This window comes from Hemiscyllium ocellatum, chromosome 18 (assembly GCF_020745735.1).
Source record: "Hemiscyllium ocellatum isolate sHemOce1 chromosome 18, sHemOce1.pat.X.cur, whole genome shotgun sequence".
In the NCBI taxonomy this organism is placed as follows: domain Eukaryota; kingdom Metazoa; phylum Chordata; class Chondrichthyes; order Orectolobiformes; family Hemiscylliidae; genus Hemiscyllium; species Hemiscyllium ocellatum.
Window position 1 is genome coordinate 72187971 of NC_083418.1, and position 19212 is coordinate 72207182.

Genomic DNA, 19212 nt, shown 5'->3' on the forward strand with positions numbered 1-19212 from the left:
GTCAGACATGGCTCTCCCTTGACAAAACCATGTTGACTGTCTGGTATTAACTTATTTTTCTTTCAGTGTACATTTACCCTATCTTGTATTATGGCCTCCATCAGCTTTCCTACTATTGATGTCGAGCTTTATACTTTCTTAAACAATGGTGTCACATTTGCAGTCCTCTAGCACTCCAAGACTAATCCTATGTTCAGAGAAGCCTGGACATTTTCTATAAATGGCTCACATTCCACTCCCAGCCATCTAGGTTCAACTAATCCAGGGCTGGAGACTTCTCTACCTGGAGTACTTCCAGCCTTGTTAGGATCTCTTTTCTAGTTGAGTCACATATGGGCCAGACAAGGTAAGAACAGCAGATTTCTTTCTACAAAGGAGTTTAGCGAACCAGTTGGGTTTGTTCATGAACATCATTAGACCCATAATTTAAGATTTGTATTGAATTTAAATTCTGCCCTCTGCCATAGTGGGATTTGAACCCAGGACCTCAGAATGTTACCTGAGTCTCTGGACCATTAGATCAGTGGCCATTATACCAGTGGACCATTGCCTCCCTGGTGGTCCAAACAGTATCAGGAAAATATAATGTGGTTGGAGCTCACTGCCACCTTCTGAAGAGCAATTCAGGATGGGCAACAAGTGTTAATGTTGCCAGTGACAGCCACATCCTGCGCAAGAATGAAATATGAATGAAGAATGCAGGAAATAGAACACAACTATAAATAGGATTAAAATACGAACAATAATTACTCCTTCTATTTAAATTGTTGACTCGGGTGAATTGCTGTGTCAGCGATAACAATATAGATTCTATTCAGTCTCTTAAGACTAATGGAGTGGCTGCATTAGCTTGAGGAGCCAGTTTCGCATATCAGAAAGCTGCGTCTGCAGCCAAGTTTCGAATGCAGGAGGTGAGATTCCTGTTTTGCTTATCAAAGCATTTATGGAGCAGCCTTTGAATCATCTCTGTAAAAATCCTGCAGGTTACGAGTTCCCAAACAAATCCCTGTCAGGCTGTGGCATAATTTATACAACTTGTGAGACTATAAGAGTTATTTTTAATATTTATTCGCAGGATGAGGGTGTCACTGGCCAGGCCAGCGTTTATTGCACATCCCAGAGAACAATTACAAGTCAACCATATTGCTGTGGGTCTGGAGTCACATGTCTTCCTTAAAGGGCATTAGTGAAGCAGATGGCTTTTTCCAGCAATTGACAATGGATTCATACTTATCATTGGATTCTTAATACCAAGTTTTTATTGAATTTGAACCTGGGTCCCCAGAACATTAGCTGGGTCTCTGGATTAACAGTCCAGACAAAATACCTCTAGACTATTGCCTCTCCAGAATCCAGTTTAGAATCCTGTATCTTGGAAGAAACTTAGAAATTTTGAATCAAACTGAGCTGTTATCTCAACCCTCCTTCAGTACAGGCTCACATCACCATTGCGTAACTGCTTTTCACATAATGAGATTTTTCAGCTGAGAAGCAGCACAATCAAATGCAATTTTCATTTTCAGTTAAAATGATTGATGTAACAAAATATATATTGAACGGTATTTTGGTCACTTCTGAGGGAAGTGGGTCAGTCAATGATGCACAGAGTGGATTCTTAGAGGAGTGTAAAAAGTTTACAGTCGTGAACTGAACTAGGAACAGAAGAGTGTAGAATGGAGAAGCAAGAAAAGACATTTGACGATTCAAGCCTGTTTTGTCCTTCAATAACATGATGCTTGTAGTCTCACTCCACTTTCTTCTCTTGTCCCTAGTTCCCGACCTCCCAGAACCCTGAAGTCCCCTGTCTACCAAATCTCTCTCACTCAGACATGAGTAAATTCAATGATACCTTAGCTTTGAAAGAGATTTCTATAAAAGCTTCCGTACTTTACAGAAAAGATCTGACTCATGTCTGACTTTGCCTAAGCAACTAGTATTTTAAGTCTATTTCGGTCGGAATCTATTTGAGCCAAAATAAATAAAAGTTCATAAGTGCCGGTTTGTGTGGGGTTAACATAACATGTTAATCCTGTTGAGTACATCAACTGAAACTTTAGATTGTTGTATGCTTTAAATAACCAAAGTGATACCAGCATTTATCCCATCACAGGATTTGTACAGCTATTGTGGAGCAATTCGACCTAAGATAGTTATTTGCTTGTGAAATTTAGTATTTTTGTGGTTTTAAAGTGTTGATACAGTCCTCTGCTACACTCTGCCACAGTGAGTAATATGCATGCTTTGGACTTCAGTTCACCCAGCATCCAGAAAAATCATTAGTCCACTCATACATGTATTGCCTTGTCTCCAAAAAAAATACTGCATGCAGTTGGCTTGGCTAATTGTGTCCACTGAAGGCTCTAAGTTTCTTTCAGAACATCGTACAGTGTGGCTAAGACAACAGGAAGAAGGCAATCAAACTACCTTCCTCACAACTGCACAGGAAGATGTCAAACCTGCCAAATAACTCATAGGATCTGATTTTGCCATCTGTCATCTTCGGCTAATGCATCATCAAAGAAAGAGCTGTCACCCCCTCACACAATGTATTCTAACTTCCGCATGGTGTGACACTCCTTTTCCAATGTCTTCACCTTTGCCTTTTCCTCTTTGGCTAGGGAACTTGCAAGGTTTTGATCTTTTTTCCTCTGCTAGTCCTCGCAATTCTTGTGACATCCTCCCAGAGGTTCCACACTCTCTTTTGATCTTTCCATGGAGAATGGCTCTTATTAAATTGGTTGCACTAGAAAAAGTAAGATTTCATTTTTGCTGTGTCTCTTCAAATGCTCGTTCTCATCTCACTGTTCTCCATCCTTGTTGAGCAGTTGTACTGCTATTGACAAACATCATTCTACACTGTAACTGGCTTCTTCAACTCCATTCCCAATTTCCTACCGAATCGTTCAGCTTTGGTTTTGTATACTTTTCCAATGAAACTCAACAGAGACATTTGGAAAAATCTTCTGTTCATTCTGCAAGGACGTTGGCTTTAGACCAACAATCCCCTTCTCCCATGAACCTACTGTCGCATTCTATGTTGTTCCATTCTGGGTGGCACAGTGTCTCAGTGATTAGCACTGCTGCCTCACAGCACCAGGGATTGGGTTTTGATTCCATCCTCAGACGACTGTCTGTGTGGAGTTTGCACAATCTCCCCGTGTCTGTGTGGGTTTCCTCCAGGTGCTCTGGCTTCCTCCCACAGTCCAAAGATACACAGATTAGATGGATTGGCCATGGGAAATGCACGGTTACAGGAATAGGGTGTGGGGATTGTCTTCTGTGGGTCAGGTGTGGACTCGATGGGCCAAATGGCCATACTATAGGGATTCTAAGGTACTGTCTTCAGGATTTCTGACTCACTTTCTATCTAACACCTTTTTTTTCACAGCCTGCCTGAGCTGACCTCATTTTACTTTTCACTTAAAATAATTTTTTTTGACTATGAACTATATCAGCTTTTTTAAAAGATGTATCTGCACATATTTGACAGACTTGATCCATGACTTTTATCTATCATTATTCTACCACATCTCCTTTGGTTGTTTAGTCCCATTAGGGAGCCCATCTATCTCTCTTTTTTCCCCCCAGTTCTGAGCAAAGCTATCTATCTGAAATGTTAACCACTGAATTTAATGTTGACAATCTTAAAGTACATTTCCAAATTATTCTGTTTTTACTGCTGGGCTCCATTTCTCCTTCAAAGACACCAGACATTACAGATTGGAGGATCCAAAATGAGCAAATGTAGAAGATCTTTGTCAACTTTGAAATAAATCTTTGCTTTTTCTTTCTTGCCCAGGGGATTTACAATGAGTAGGGCTTGTTGGAATCATACACGGATCCTTTACATTTCAATCACACTTGACAGGAGAAAACCAAGGTATATTCAAGTGTGCACCGCACATGGATAACCAAGCTCACACATACCCAACAAACACTAACTCCACATTCAAACCATCCAGAATTTATCACTTGTTTTCACACTTTGTTTGTCTTTATCATAGATTTTCAGCCACACATTATCCATCCTCAACCGAGATGCCACTTTACCACACTGGGTGGCACAGTGGCTCAGTGGTTAGCACTACAGCCTCACAATGCCAGGGGCCCAGGTTGAATTCCAGCCTTGGTGACTGTCTGTGTGGAGTTTGCCCATTCTCCCTGTGTCTGGGTGCTCTGGTTTCGTCCCACATTCCAAAGATGTGCAGGTCAGATGAATTGGCCATGCTAAATTGCCCATAGTGTTAGATGCATTAGTCAGAGGGCAATGGTTCTGGGTGGGTTACCCAGGAGGAAACCCATACAGACACAGGAAGAACATACAAACTCCACCTGAGACTGGAATCAAACACAGTTTCCTGGTGGTGAGAGTGCCAACCATTGTTCCAAATACAACCATGCACCCCAAACCAACCCACCCTCGCACAAAACTTCATTCTGTTACATTTTTTCCTCAATCACACAATTTAATGCACCAATAATCACAATAGAAAGATCTGAAAACACTGCATTTGTATTTCTGTTTGTGCAGTATTCTCTCTATGCATCTGAGATTCAACTGTATCATTTACAACTTGCTCTTAAATGTCAGCAGCGACTGGCTTTGATTTAACACTTAAAAGCAGAAACCCTGAAGGGGCTTAAGAAATGAACTGAAATATCAAGTATTGCTGGTCAACTTTAGGTTATGGTTGAATCATTGGCTCTTACAAAGCTCGGTAAAAGATCCATAAGGTTGTGAAGGAAGCAAAGCTGGAAGCCATCAGTGAGTCAATGTGGAGTGAAAAGGAAGGAAGGGTAGGAAGAGAAAAGTGGAAGATTGGAAATTATAGGGTAATACATGAGGTTGAAAGAGATAAAAGGCTGCAGCGAATTGAGGACATAATATATTGTACTATCCAGTCTAGAGCTGACCTTTTTTTTCATTTTTGACCATAAGACAAAAAATTAGGCCATTCAGCCCATCAAGTCTGCTCTGCCATTCGATTGTGGCTGATATGGTTCTCAACCCCATTCTCCTGCTAACTCTCACAAACCCTTGATCTCCTATCTGACTCTGTCTCAAGTACACTCAGTGACGAGCACTGGCCACGTTGAAATGGTGTTCTGTCTTTTTCTAAGCTGACCTGACAGAGGATCATGTACTCTTCTTGTTTCAGATTTGGAGGTTATCCAACCATCATCTTGTTGCTTCAATTAGAGGACATACGAACTTTCACAACGCATTGCTGTTTTTAGTGCGCATGGCAATTAGTCAATGTTATGACGACAGCAATGTGATACCAGCTGGTCATGTAAAGCTCTCTGGTAACTACTGTCAGTGCTCCCCCCCACAAATCCAAGCATGGTTACAAAAATATCTAACATAACAGTACTGGACAGCTCAGTTTTGTATTCTTGAGCCAAGAGGAAAGGCATTCACCCTGCACTTACTAATGTCGTAAGCCAGCTGTACTTAATTCACATTTTTCACTACCTTTGGCATACATAGCTACCAATCATCATTTAGTGTTCCACAGAAATAGTCAACCAATCTACCCACCTGATCACAGCAGCCAAGGGGCATGTCTCTGTTACCTCTTGACTTGACTATTCCAACGTGATCCTGGCTGCTCTCCCAGCTTCTACCTTTCCCAAGCTTGAGCTCACCTAAATCTGTGTCCCTACTTCTGCCAGTCACCCAACACCCCTACGCTCACTGACCTTCCTTGGCCCCAGCTCAATCAATGCCAGTTTCAATATTGTCATTTTTGTTTCCATGTTCCTCTGTAATCTCCAGTCCACAACCTTCCAAGATACCTGAGCTCCTCTAAACTGAGCTTCCAGAGTAACTCTGAGTTTACTCTACCCACCATTGGTGAATATGTCTCCACTTTCTCTCCCTTTGCCTCTATATGCCCATATGTACAGTGGTGGCATGGTGACTCAGTGATTAGCACAGCTGCCTCACAGTGCAAGGGGCCCAGATTCAATCCCACCATCTGGGTGGAGTTTGCGCATTCTCCCTGTGTCTGTGTGGGCTTCCTCTGGGTACTCTGTTTTCCTCCCACAGTCCAAAGATGTGCAGTTTAGCTGGATTAACCATGCTAAATTGCCCATAGAGTGCAGGTGAGGGGGTTTACAGGGATGGGTTAAGTCTGGGTGGGATGCTCCTTGGACAGTCAGTGTGGACTTAATGGGCTGAATGGCCTGCTTCCACACTGTGGAGGTTCTTCTCTCTGATAATTTTCCAATTTCTCCTTCAATCCCACCTTTAACCAAACTTTTTAGGCTGTTTGACTCATTTTCACTTTATGGAGATAGGTGTCAAGTTTTAACACCATATGAAATACCTTCCAGCATTTCATTTTGTTAAAGGCACTATATAAATGCACTTTGTTACCATTGTTACATTTGTAATCCCCAGTACAAAATTCTCTCTAGCTGAGTATTCCATATTTCTTTGCCATTTGAATAAATCTAAATGACAACAAGGGCATGGGACTGGAGGATACATCAGTACCCAATAACCAGGATCTAAGTGGCTCACTGTTCTCAGGTCAGAGGGAAGGGAGGTAGACTTCTTGTTTTTGGTTGGGGAGGTGCATGATGTTCTTGGGTCCGTGTGGGCGATGTTCTCAGATGGAGTGGGGGTCATGGTGTGTGAAGCTTAGCGATGTTGGGAGGGTCACGTGGTCTTGATGGAGGGAGTGTGGGGGTTGTGGGCTCAGAGCATGCGTCAGTACAACATCAGGAATCATAATGTGTCCCTGCCCTTGTCAGTCGCAGCATTAACCTTCAGTCGTCTTCGGAATTTGGAAAAGCTTAGCAGTGCTGCGCTTCAGCTAGGCTCAATAAGCAGTAGAAAGCATTTAATTTAACAGTTATGAGGTCATTAGACAGATGCCGATATTTTATTTCTCTCACTAGATGCTACCTGATCTGCTGAGCACTTCCAATATTCTGTTTCCATTTCTGATTTCAGACACCAACAGGATTTTTGCTTTTACTTGATTAATTAAACCAAAATTGAAGGAGGTAGCCCTGGTTTATTCCCCTTTTATTTTTGTTGCAGCCTATTTAAGTAAGTTATTCTTAAGCCTTCCAAGAGACTGAGGCATTAGTGTAGGAGGGAGTATCTGTATAGCATGTGTGCTGGCACCTAGATGAGTAGGACAGGAGTTTGGTTTTAAGGTGTCTCACATGAAGAGTTCCTGACCTCAGCTAAAGTGAGAATGGAAAGGAAAAGCTATAAAATGTTGACATTCAATGAAGAATCTAGAATCCCTACAGTGTGGAAACAGGCCCTTCAGCCCAACATTGACCCTCCAAAGAGTAACCCACCCAGACCCATTCTCCCTACCCTAACTAATGTACCTGACCAACACATCCCTGAACACTATAGGCAATTTAGCATAACCAATTCACCCTAACCTGCACATCTTTGGACTGTGGGAGGAAACCCACACAGACACGAAGAGAATGTGAAAACTCCATGTAGACAGTTACCCAAGGCTGGAATTGAACCCAGGCCTCTGGTGCTGTGAGGCAGCAGTGCTAACCACCAAGCCACCATACCACCCCTATTTCCAGCTCTTTGCATCCTCGGACAATCAGTTAAAAGGAGCAGACATGCTGTTTATTAAAATAATACCCAGCTACCCAGTTCAGTCACAAATGAAACACAGATGAAATATTGATTGTATGGAGAAAACTAATCAGATGTCATTGACAATCACAATACCATGTTTCTAAATCTTTCGCCAAATGTTCTTCAGGATTGAGACGTCATGTTACAGCTGTAAAAGACATTGGTAAGGCCACATTTGGAGTACTGTATAAAATTCTGATCATCTCACTGTGGGACAGATGTTATTAAACTGGAAAGGGTGCAAAAAAGATTTACAATTATTTTGCCAAGGCTGAGAGATTTACTTTTAAGGAGAGGCTGCATAGGCTTGTACTTTTCTCTCTGGAAAGTAGGTGATTGAGAGGTGACTTCTTGAAGGTTTATAAAATCCTGAGGGGCATAGATAAGGTGAATTACCCCAAGCATAGCAGCGTGTTCAAAGCTAGAGGCCATAGGTTTAAGGTGAGAGTGGAAAGATCCTTTTTATTCAGAGCTTAGTGCATACACTGAACGAGCTGCCAAAGTTAGAAGTGGGTACAATTACAACATTTAAAACAGATTTGGCCTGGTACTTGGACAGGAATGGTTTAGAGGAATATAGGCAAAACACATGTAAATGGGATTAGTTCAGTGTTTGAATCCTGGTCAGCATGAATGAGTTTGGACTAAGGGCCACTTGCTTGCTGGGTACAGAGGAACCTCGATTATCCAGCATTCGATTATCCAGAATTCGATTAACCGATTGAAATATTCCCCGCCCATGTCATTCGGATAATCAAGGTTCCTCTGTACCTCTATTCTGCTGAATATAGGCTTTGTGACTGGAATTCGGAATAATTTTGCAGACTACTGGACGGGATAGGGATAATTATACGGCTTGGAAAAGCAGAAGTCTCAATTCTGCAGCTGGATAGGGCAAAAAGCAGTTGAAGCCTGTGTCCACCATTGACAATGTGATCCGTCGATGAGCATCGTGCTTTCAGGAGGGCAGAATGAAAGAGGAGAAAAATGGAATGTATCAATAAACAGAGAGAAGAGATAGGTAAAAACAATGACGGCAGATGCTGGAAACCAGATTCTGGATTAGTGGTGCTGGAAGAGCACAGCAGTTCAGGCAGCATCTGAGGAGCAGGAAAATCGAAGTTTCGGGCAAAAGCACTTCATCAGGAATAAAGGCAGAGAGCCTGAAGCGTGAAGAGATAAGCTAGAGGAGGGGGGGGGGGGGTGTGGGGAGAAAGTAGCATAGAGTACAATAGGTGAGTGGGGGAGGGGATGAAGGTGATAGGTCAGGGAGGAGGGTGGAGTGGATAGGTGGAAAAGAAGATAGGCAGGTAGGACAAGTCATGGGGACAGTGCTGAGCTGGAAGTTTGGAACTGGGGTGAGGTGGGGGAAGGGGAAATGAGGAAACTGTTGAAGTCCACATTGATGCCCTGGGGTTGAAGTGTTCTGGGGCGGAAGATGAGACATTCTTCCTCCAGGCGTCTGGTGGTGAGGGAGCAGCGGTAAAGGAGGCCCAGGACCTCCATTTCCTCGGCAGAGTGGGAGGGGGAGTTGAAATGTTGGACCACGGGGCGGTGTGGTTAATTGGTGCGGGTCCTGGAGATGTTCCCTAAAGCGCTCTGCTAGGAGGCGTCCAGTCTCCCCAATGTAGAGGAGACCGCATCGGGAGCAACAGATACAATAAATGATATTGGTGGATGTGCAGGTAAAACTTTGATGGATGTGGAAAGCTCCTTTAGGGCCTTGGGTAGAGGTGAGGGAGGAGGTGTGGGCACAGGTTTTACAGTTCCTGCGGTGGCAGAGTAAAGTGCCAGGATGGGAGGGTGAGTCGTAGGGGGGCATGGACCTGACAAGGTAGTCACAGAGGGAACGGTCTTTGCGGAAGGCAGAAAGGAGTGGGGAGGGAAATATATCCCTGGTGGGGGGGTCTTTTTGAAGGTGGCAGAAATGTCGGCGGATGATTTGGTTTATGCGAAGGTTGGAAGGTAAGCACCGGGGCGTTCTGTCCTTGTTATGGTAGGAGGGGTGAGGTCTGAGGGCAGAGGTGCGGAATGTGGACGAGATGCATTGGAGGGCATCTTTAACCACGTGGGAAGGGAAATTGCGGTCTCTAAAGAAGAAGGCCATCTGGTGTATTCTATGGTGGAACTGGTCCTCCTGGGAGCAGATACGGTGGAGGCGGAGGAATTGGGAATATGGGATGGCATTTTTGCAAGAGGTAGGGTGGGAAGAGGTGTAATCCAGGTAGCTGTGGGAGTTGATGGGTTTGTAAAAAATGTCAGTGTCAAGTCGGTTGTCATTAATGGAGATGGAGAGGTCCAGGAAGGGGAGGGAGGTGTCAGAGATGTTCCAGGTAAATTTAAGGTCAGGGTGGAATGTATTGGTGAAGTTGATGAATTGCTCAACCTCTTCATGGGACCAAAAGGTGGCACCAATGCAGTCATCAATGCAGCGGAGGAAGAGGTGGGGAGTGGTGCAGGTGTAATTACGGAAGATCGACTGTTCTATGTAGCCAACAAAGAGACAGGCATAGCTGCACACGTATGGGCCCCAGCTAAAGTGATAGTTAGAAAACCTGACTATTATTGTTTGATATTTATATTCTATTATGAAATTTCCTTTGATTTTCCTTTTGTCCATTGATCTTCGAAAGTGAGTTGTGAGTTAGGTGGCTTTTGTCTGCTACTCAGGGTCTGTCTGTACAGTGAGTGAGTGTGGATCATTTATAATGAGGGCTGAACCTTGCCCTCGTCCAAAATCTGTGAATGTCTTGTCAGCAAAGGTCACAGGCAAGAAATGGGAATCACATGACAATGGTTTTCCCAGTTCCAACTAAGAAACTTGTGGGCTTAACATATGCTGCATTAGTTGGAGATCAGGCAACACCAGTTGAACAGTTAGTACTAGTAAAGGGATGATGGTTAAATGGTGCCCATCTGTGTTTTCTTGTATTATCTAATCATAAAATCCCAAATAATCCCATTTTGTCATTTATATAAATGATTTGGATGTAATTATAGGAAATATGGTTAGTACGTTTGGAGATGACAGCAAAATTGATGGTATAGTAGAGAGCCCAGAAGGTTACCTCAGATGCAACGGGATCTTGATCAGACAGGCCGATAGGCCAAGCAGTGGCAGATGAAGTTTAATTAAGATAAATGTGAGATGCTGCATTTTGGTAAGGTAAATCAAGGAAAGGTTTAATCATTTAATAGTAGGATCCTGGGGAATGTTGTCAAAGAAAGAGATCTGTTCTTTGAAATGGAGTTACAGGTAGAAAGGATAGTGAAGAAAGTGTTTGAAATGCTTTCCTTTATTAGTCAGAGGATTGAGTGTAGGAGTTGGGACGTCATGTTGTAGCTATACAGGAAATTGGTTAGGTTACTTTTGGAATACTGCATTCCATTCTGATCTCTCTGCTAAAGGAAGGATATTGTGAAACCTGAAAGGGTTCAGAAAAAATTTACAAGGATATTGCCAGGGTTGGAGGAATTGAGCTGTAGGGAGAGGCTGAACAGGCTGGGGCTGTTTTCCCTGGAGCATTGGAGGCTGAGGGGTGACCTTATGGAGATTTATAAAATCATGAGGGGCATGGATAGGGTGAATAGTCAAGGTCTTTTCCCCAGGGTGGGGGAATCCAAAACTAGAGGACATAGGTTTAAGGTGACACGGGAAAGATATAAAAGGGACCTAAGGGGGCACCAGTTTCACGCAGAGGGTGATGCATATATGGAATGAGCTGCCAGAGGAAGTGGTGGAGGCTGGTACTACTGCAGCATTTAAAAGGCACCTGGATGGGTATATGAATAGGAAGGGATTAGAGGAAATGGGCCAAATGGTGGCAAATGGGACTAGATTAATTTAGGATAGCCAGTTGGCATGGACAAATTGTACCAAAGGGTTTGTTTCCATTCTGTATATCTCTATGACTATGTCTCTACAGTTTGGAAAGAGGTGATTTGGCTCATTGAGATATGACCAACTCCTGAAGAGCATCCCACTCAGACCCACTGAAACATTATTCATCCTTAGCAACCTTGGCACTGTTATGGTCATTATCTGGGCTGTGCCAATGAGTTATGTCAAACAAAAGCTTTCCAGAGCTACAAGTGGCCTATCTTTCTAAGCATTCTTGTAATCTCATGCACATCTTTGATTTTGCCATTTCAACTGTTCACCACTAACCACAACAGTGGGGTATCTGATGAATTCTGAATAGACATTATGAAATAAAATGTCATCTCTGAAAACAGACCATAGTGTTCCATAATCAAATAATTAAAAATAGAATCACTAACGTTGTGGAAGGAAGTCATTTGGCCCATCAGCTCCACAACAATCCATGAAGAGTATTCAACACAGACCTATCCCCTACCCTATCCCTGTAACCCTGCATTTCCTATGGCTAACCTTAGCCAGCACATCCCTGGATATAACGGACAATTCAGCATAGCCAATTCACCTAACCTGCATATCTTTGAACTGTAGGAGGAAACTGGAGCACCCAGAGGAAACTCACGCAGAGAACATGCAAACTCCACCCAAGGCTGGAATCAAACCCAGGTCCCTAGCACTGTGAGGCAGCAGTGTTAGCCACCGTGCCACCTGTGAATCGATAGAATTTGCTTGAAAGTGGTTTAAGTTTTTTTTTTAAATGCTTGTAGCTAGACAGGAGCTTTGAATTTAAAATAGAAGGTTGCCTTGCGGAAGCTAAACACTTTGATTTATGAGACCAATTTGTTTTTAAAACTGACCTTCGCTCCATCCTTTCTTTCTTTAGGAATGAAGCTGAACGTTTTAGTCTTCTGGATTCAGACATAACTCGCAATGCATTGCTGATTTCGAAAAGATTGTGAATGTCATCTACCTGTCACAAAAGGATTTGTCAGAAGCAAACGTTTGAGAGGCTCTAGATAGTGAATTATGGCCATTCTCAATTTTGCTGATTGATTTTAATGACCAGTAGCAGTTTGACGCACGTATTCTGTCTTCCAAATCCAATTACTGAAACACTAGAATAGGAAAGATTATCAATAAATACGAATGGAAGTGGTTGGCTCATGGGCTTTGATGAAGACGGATAGATCTTTTCTGGAACAAGTGCAGTAGAAAGAAAGAGACCTTTCTCTGATAGTTAGTCATTAAGTTCACACGTGGAAGGAGTTCCACTGAATAACAGAATGAACATGCTTGTTTCTATTTCTTTTGCTCATATCAAGGGACACGAAAATTGTATTTGAACATGGAGTTTAGGTTGGTCAACTAAGCTCATGTTTGGAGGGCCAAATGGCCTCCTCTTTCTTATGTTCACATCCTTTAGTTGCTATCCCACAGGCATTTAATGACCAATTAAATCATAGCCATTGTCAATTTTGCCGACTGATTTTAATGACCAGTGTCAGTTGGTACTGAAGGATCTGTACCTAGGTACCTTTGTTTTTTTTTATTCATTCATTCTATGGGGCATGGGTGCCGCTGGTTTGGCCCAGTATTTATTGCCCATCATTAGTTGCCCCTTGAGAAGGTGGAGGTGAGCTGCCTTCTTGAACTGCTGCAGTCGACCTGCTGTGGATTGACCCACAATAGCTTAGGGAGGGAATTCCAGGATTTTGACCCAGCAACAGTGACAGAATATATTCCCAAGTCAAAATTGGACAGGAACTTGAATGTGGTGGTGCTCCCACATACTTGCTACCCTTGTCCTTCTAGATGGAAGTGGTCATGGGTTTGGAAGAATGAAGCGGGTTGCTTTGTCCTGGATGGTGTCAAGCTTCTTGAGTGGTGTTAGGGCTGCATTCATCCAGGCAAGTGGAGAGTATTTCATCACATAGTGAGATTACCCAAAGCAAATAAAGATATAAAGGAGAGAATCAGATGAAAAATAAGTGGGAATTGTCAAAAAAAGTCAGCTCTGCTGATAGCAAACCCATGCCATCATGAACTCTTCTTCAGTTGCTTGTGTCTCTGTGTCTCTTTGAATAGGGTCCTCACCCAGTTGCATTAACCCTTCCACCTGTCTCTGACACTTCCCATACACCTGACTGCTCCCTCTTCCTTCTTACCTAAACATGGTTCCTTCTTTGGGAACTGTCAATGTGAAATTAGCCATCTTAATTTCTCTGGTCCTCTCACCCACTCTAACTTCTCTCTTTCTCTCTCTCTGGACTGCCTGCACTTTGTTTTCTCTGACCCTGACTCGGGGATTAAACCTGACCATAAGTGTGGTGTTATTGTTTCCTGGCACTGAGGGAATAGCTAAAACCAGAGTCTTGTACATTTCACTGTGGTCCACAGAGTCATCCACAACAGCAAACTTGGAGAGAAAGATTGAGTTTGAAAATCCCATATAACTTGGAAATTATTAAATTGATACAAACTCATCATATATGCCTCAAGATGATAATCCAGTTCAGAGAAGTACCATCATTTCCAGGTATTACTAATTTTCTGCACTTAGTTATCCCTCTGGGAGGGCAGCATACTGTGACATCCAGATTACGATAAGTCAGAAACATTAGCAGCAGTATTGAGCTGGGAAACTGTAATTTGGAAGGCTAGCTTATACCCTTTTTAAAAAAAAATGAAACAGAAATACAGACCTCAGTGACCTGCTTTGAAAGAAGTTTGGCCTCTAGATATGAATGATCATGGTCATCAATGGATATTGTACCATATAGAAGATAGAAGATGCATAATGGAGGGGACATGCAGGAAATCAAATCACAGTCATCCTCTGTCAAGTATTTCAGCATTTTACCAGGGATACCTGCAGTCATGATCTTTGTCATGAAAATAGAACAGACAATATAGAACACAGAACATTACAGTGCAGTACAGGCCCTTTGGCCCTTGATGTTACGCTGACCTGTGGAAGCATCAAAATATTAAAACAATTTAATGTAAGCAAACTAAATTCATGTATTCCCTTTGTGGCATTATAAAACACCTTTAAGGTAGAAAAATAGCCAAAGGTGCTTTACAAGAGTGTAGTTAGTTAGAACTGACTGGGGGCCAACATACCCAACCAAGCTCTGTAAAAGCTTAGCAAGGTCAACAATTACAAAACAAACCTTTCCTTCCACACAGATCCGGCCATTAAGACCTTACCACTCTGACAGTCCCATGGTTTCTTTTCCTTTCATCCTTATCAAGCCCATTTTGACATAGCTCCTTTTGCACATGCTCAGTAGCTCTTCTTGGTGTTAAATTCTATTAAACCCTTTACACTACACATCGTCCCTGAACCATAGTGAAACATCCCACAGTGTGTCGCTATTTGATGACGGTGATACTTCTCAGTTGTAATAATGAGTCACATGGAAGACCAGAAGAATCAAAATTTGCTTCCAGGCATGTGCTGAGTTGGATGTCCGTGGTTGCTCAGCAATCATGGCATCTCTTGGAGAAGGAATGAAAGAAACCCATGCAATTCTGACTCTTGTCAAATGAGTCCTTGTGGAAATTGTGGATATTCAGCAAGGAAGAGAGCAGGCTTTGTGAATAAAACACTTAATATTGCCTTCTTCCATGAAGGTACCTTGGAAAGAAGAAGATATTTTAGTCACCAGAGGCATAAATGCTTATGCTTTTTTGATGGAGAAAATGGCTCAAATACTCCAGGAAAGACTATGCCAAAGCTATGGCATGTCATAATGAATGCAGAAATTATCAGCAATTCTGATGAAAGAAGAGCTACAATTTATCAGCTGAGAGTAACAATAATTTATGTGTGGAGGAGTGACCTTTTGGAAGTTTACACAATTATGAGAGGCATGCATGTTATGAATAGTCAGAGTCTTTTCCAGAGTAGAATTATCAATTACTAGGTAACATAGGTTAAGGTAAAAGGGGGTAACTTCAAAGGAGATGCGAGAGGCAGGTCTTTCTGCAAAGTCTCTGGACTGCATTGCCAGAGGAAGCAGATACAACAGTAAACTTATCTTGACAGATAAATGAGTCCCTCCCCTCCCCTATCAGCGTTCCGCAAAGACCACTCCATTCGTGACTCCCTCGTCAGGTCCACACCCCCCACCAACCCAACCTCCACTCCTGGCACCTGCCCCTGCAATCGCAGGAAATGCAAAACTTGCGCCCACACCTCCTCCCTTAATTCCCTCCAAGGCCCCAGGGGATCCTTCCATATCAGCCACAAATTCATCTGCACCTCCACACACATCATCCATTGCATCCGCTGCACCCGATGTGGCTTCCTCTATATTGGGGAGACGGACCGCCTACTTGCGGAACGCTTCAGGGAACACCTCTGGGACGCCCTGACCAACCAACCCAACCACCCCGTGGCTCAACACTTTAACTCTCCCTCCCACTCCACCAAGGACATGCAGGTCCTTGGACTCCTCCATCGCCAGAACATAACAACACGATGGTTGGAGGAAGAGCGCCTCAAATTCCACCTGGGAACCCTCCAACCACAAGGGATGAACTCAGATTTCTCCAGTTTCCTCATTTCCCCTCCCCCCACCTTGTCTCAGTCGATTCCCTCGAACTCAGCACCACCCTCCTAACCTGCAATTTTCTTCCTGACCTCTCCGCCCCCACCCCACTCCGGCCTATCACCCTCACCTTGACCTCCTTCCAACTATCACATCTCCATCGCTCCTCCCCCAAGTCCCTCCTCCCTACCTTTTATCTTAGCCTGCCTGGCACACTTTCCTCATTCCTGATGAAGGGCTCGTGCCCGAAACGTCGAATTTCCTGTTCCTTGGATGCTGCCTAACCTGCTGCGCTTTAACCAGCAACACATTTTCAGATAAATGAGTAGGCAAGGAATAAAGGGATATATACCACATAGAGACAAAAGGTTTTTCATTCAGAAAGGCATCACTTGTCGGCACAGTTTTGGTTAGCTAAAGGTGCTGTTCCTGGGCTGTACTGTTCTTTGTTCTTAAGATTGTGTCCCTTCGCATTTACTTCATGTCACTTCCAGCAACTATAAATGAGCCACATTACAAATTCAACTTAAAATTTTAAATTGGTTGTTAGTGTAGCAATTGGCTCACTCAGGATTATTTGTAAAGTGTTGCCCAATAATAGAGTCACATTGAACAATGGATGGTTTGCTTTGGGCTCAGTAAGCAGGGTCGAGTGTGCATAGTTTGTTCTCTATTATGAATACCAGAAGTAACATGTTGTTTGAATTGATTAGCAACTTCTGCCTGTTGCATAGATGTAGGAATTTCAACCCTCATATGATGCCATATATCTAGGATTTTTTTGAATTACCTGGGAGCTCTGTTCACCCATTGCTACATGTTGTTTTCTAAGTAGTAAAGCCTCAGCCTATCACACTCAACCTACTGACCAATCAGCACTCATTGACCCATAGAATAAACATTTGAAATTTAAAACTTTTTGATTTGTTCTGCAAGACGAAAATCTTCAGCAGAGTGTCTTTCTTTTCAGCACGTTTCAGATACTGTATGAGCAAGCAATAATTTTTTCACTTGATGTCACGTTTACAATGACACAGATTTCTTACTATGTTTTATGGCAATAACTATAAGTCAGTGGTTCTGTCACACGATTCTGCCACAGCAGAGATTGCGTGTTTTGAGTTCTTTGAATCACTGTAAATCCACATTTACTAATACTAAACATTATTCTAATCAATTACAGGCGACAATTGTAGGGGCTTACAAATGCATCATGTATTTTCTTCCATGCTTAAAGCTTAATATGATGGATCTGATGCTGGTTTTGGAAAGGCAAATCATGAACAGTGCATGCATCGAGGATCCGGCTGTGGAGGATGTGTCACCGCAAGAACCAGTCAAACTACTCGAGCAGAAGATGTCCACTTATATCCATCATATTGAGCAAAAACTAAATCTGGCCTCAATAGAACACCATCACGTCAGCTTTGAAACAAGTTAAGGACCCTGCATGAGCTGCTTTCATTTCACTGTCTATTTTCCAAGGCACGCAATACATGAAAAACAAATCTTTAATCTTTGTTTTGAATGTTTTTTAATGGTTGATCATTTCTTTAAAGGGACAAGAAAACACAAGCTGTGTTCTTATTGGAAGTAAAGAAACTAATTTATTTTCAATCAATTTGTTATCTTTGCAGTAGACATTTTTACCAAAATATCAGTTTAATTATTTTTCTGTTGCTTATTTCAAAGCAAATTTTCTAAGAATAGAACTGCCTCTATGTTTAGTACAGCATATGGGTACGTTTCATTAATACAAGAAGTGCCTCCAACCATGCTTGCTGTTTTATGATTGGCTAATGGAATATAGATGTCACAATCTTTATTCAAATAATTGGCTGAAAGGTTTTGTTGAACAAAAGGATGATTGGTCCCAAAGAATTTGGTTGAATGGGATGTTTATTGGTCTGGAAACAATTTGTTTAACAACTGCAGCCACGTTGAACTTGACATAGAGAGCAGATTTCATGCAAACTGCTCAAGCAACAGATTGCAGATGCTCATTCATAACATTGTAAAATTAGAATTAACTCTGCTTCTGCTCATGCTCTCACTCATGGGATAGGGGCTTCTCTGACAACGTCACCATTCCTATCAGGGAGGAGAAAGTAAAGACTGCAACGTTGGGCATGACGCAAGAGTCATCTCTCAAAATAGAAAGCAGGAATAATTTTGGATCTTATCTGATGCCAATCTGAGTATTACAAGCGCCAAATGCTTGACAGGCACAACCATTTTCATCAGCCAGCAGGAGGCTCCTTTCATGCTGTGGGTGATTGGGCCATCAATGCTAACTTCAATGCCTCTGACTTGGATATAGTGAAATTGGAATTCCAATTTCCCGATTTTATGGTACCTTGGAAATCAGGACATAAAGCAATAAACATTTCATAACAGCGTCTTGGATGTACCTCTAGATGGCAGTGGTTGAAGGTTTGGAAAATCTTTGGGAATTTCTGCAATGAATGTTAAAGATGGGACACATTGCTGCTATTGAACATTATGGACTGTTAGTGAGTCACAGAATTTCTACAGCACAGAAAAAGTCCCTTCCACCTTGATCATCAAACATCTACCTACTCTCATCCCATTTCTCAATATATTGGCCGGTAGCCTTGTATGTAATAGGATTTTAAATGTTCATCTCAAAAGTCATTCAATAGTCATTGGGGGTTCCCATCTCTACCATCCTTTTCAGCAGCGAGCTCCAGATGTCCACAACCCTCTGGGTGATAAATGATTTCCTCAAATCCCCTCTAAAGTTCCTTAAGGATGAAGATGGTGGGGTAGGCCCAGGGAATGGCAAGGCTGAGTAAATGTTCAAGGGGAAGCACCCTGGATGGGAGGTAGGCACAGCTCCACCCCAGCCTGAGGTCTCCCAGCAAATGAGGAGCAGGTACCAGGCTTAATCCCCCGGTCCAGTCAGTTCCGAGAGTCTAAGTCCATGGCTTGGCCCAGAAGTCTGATGGTGGATGCAGCAAGCATGGTCCCAGCATGGGACCCGGCTGCACCTGCACCAGCAAGGTTGGCCCAGCATGTAATCATGGCGGCTTGTGGCATTGGTGGGGACAAGGTGGAGCCAGAGAGAGGTTACTCTCTATTCCAGCAGGGGGCAGCGCGGTGAAGTGTCATCGGTTCAGAAACAT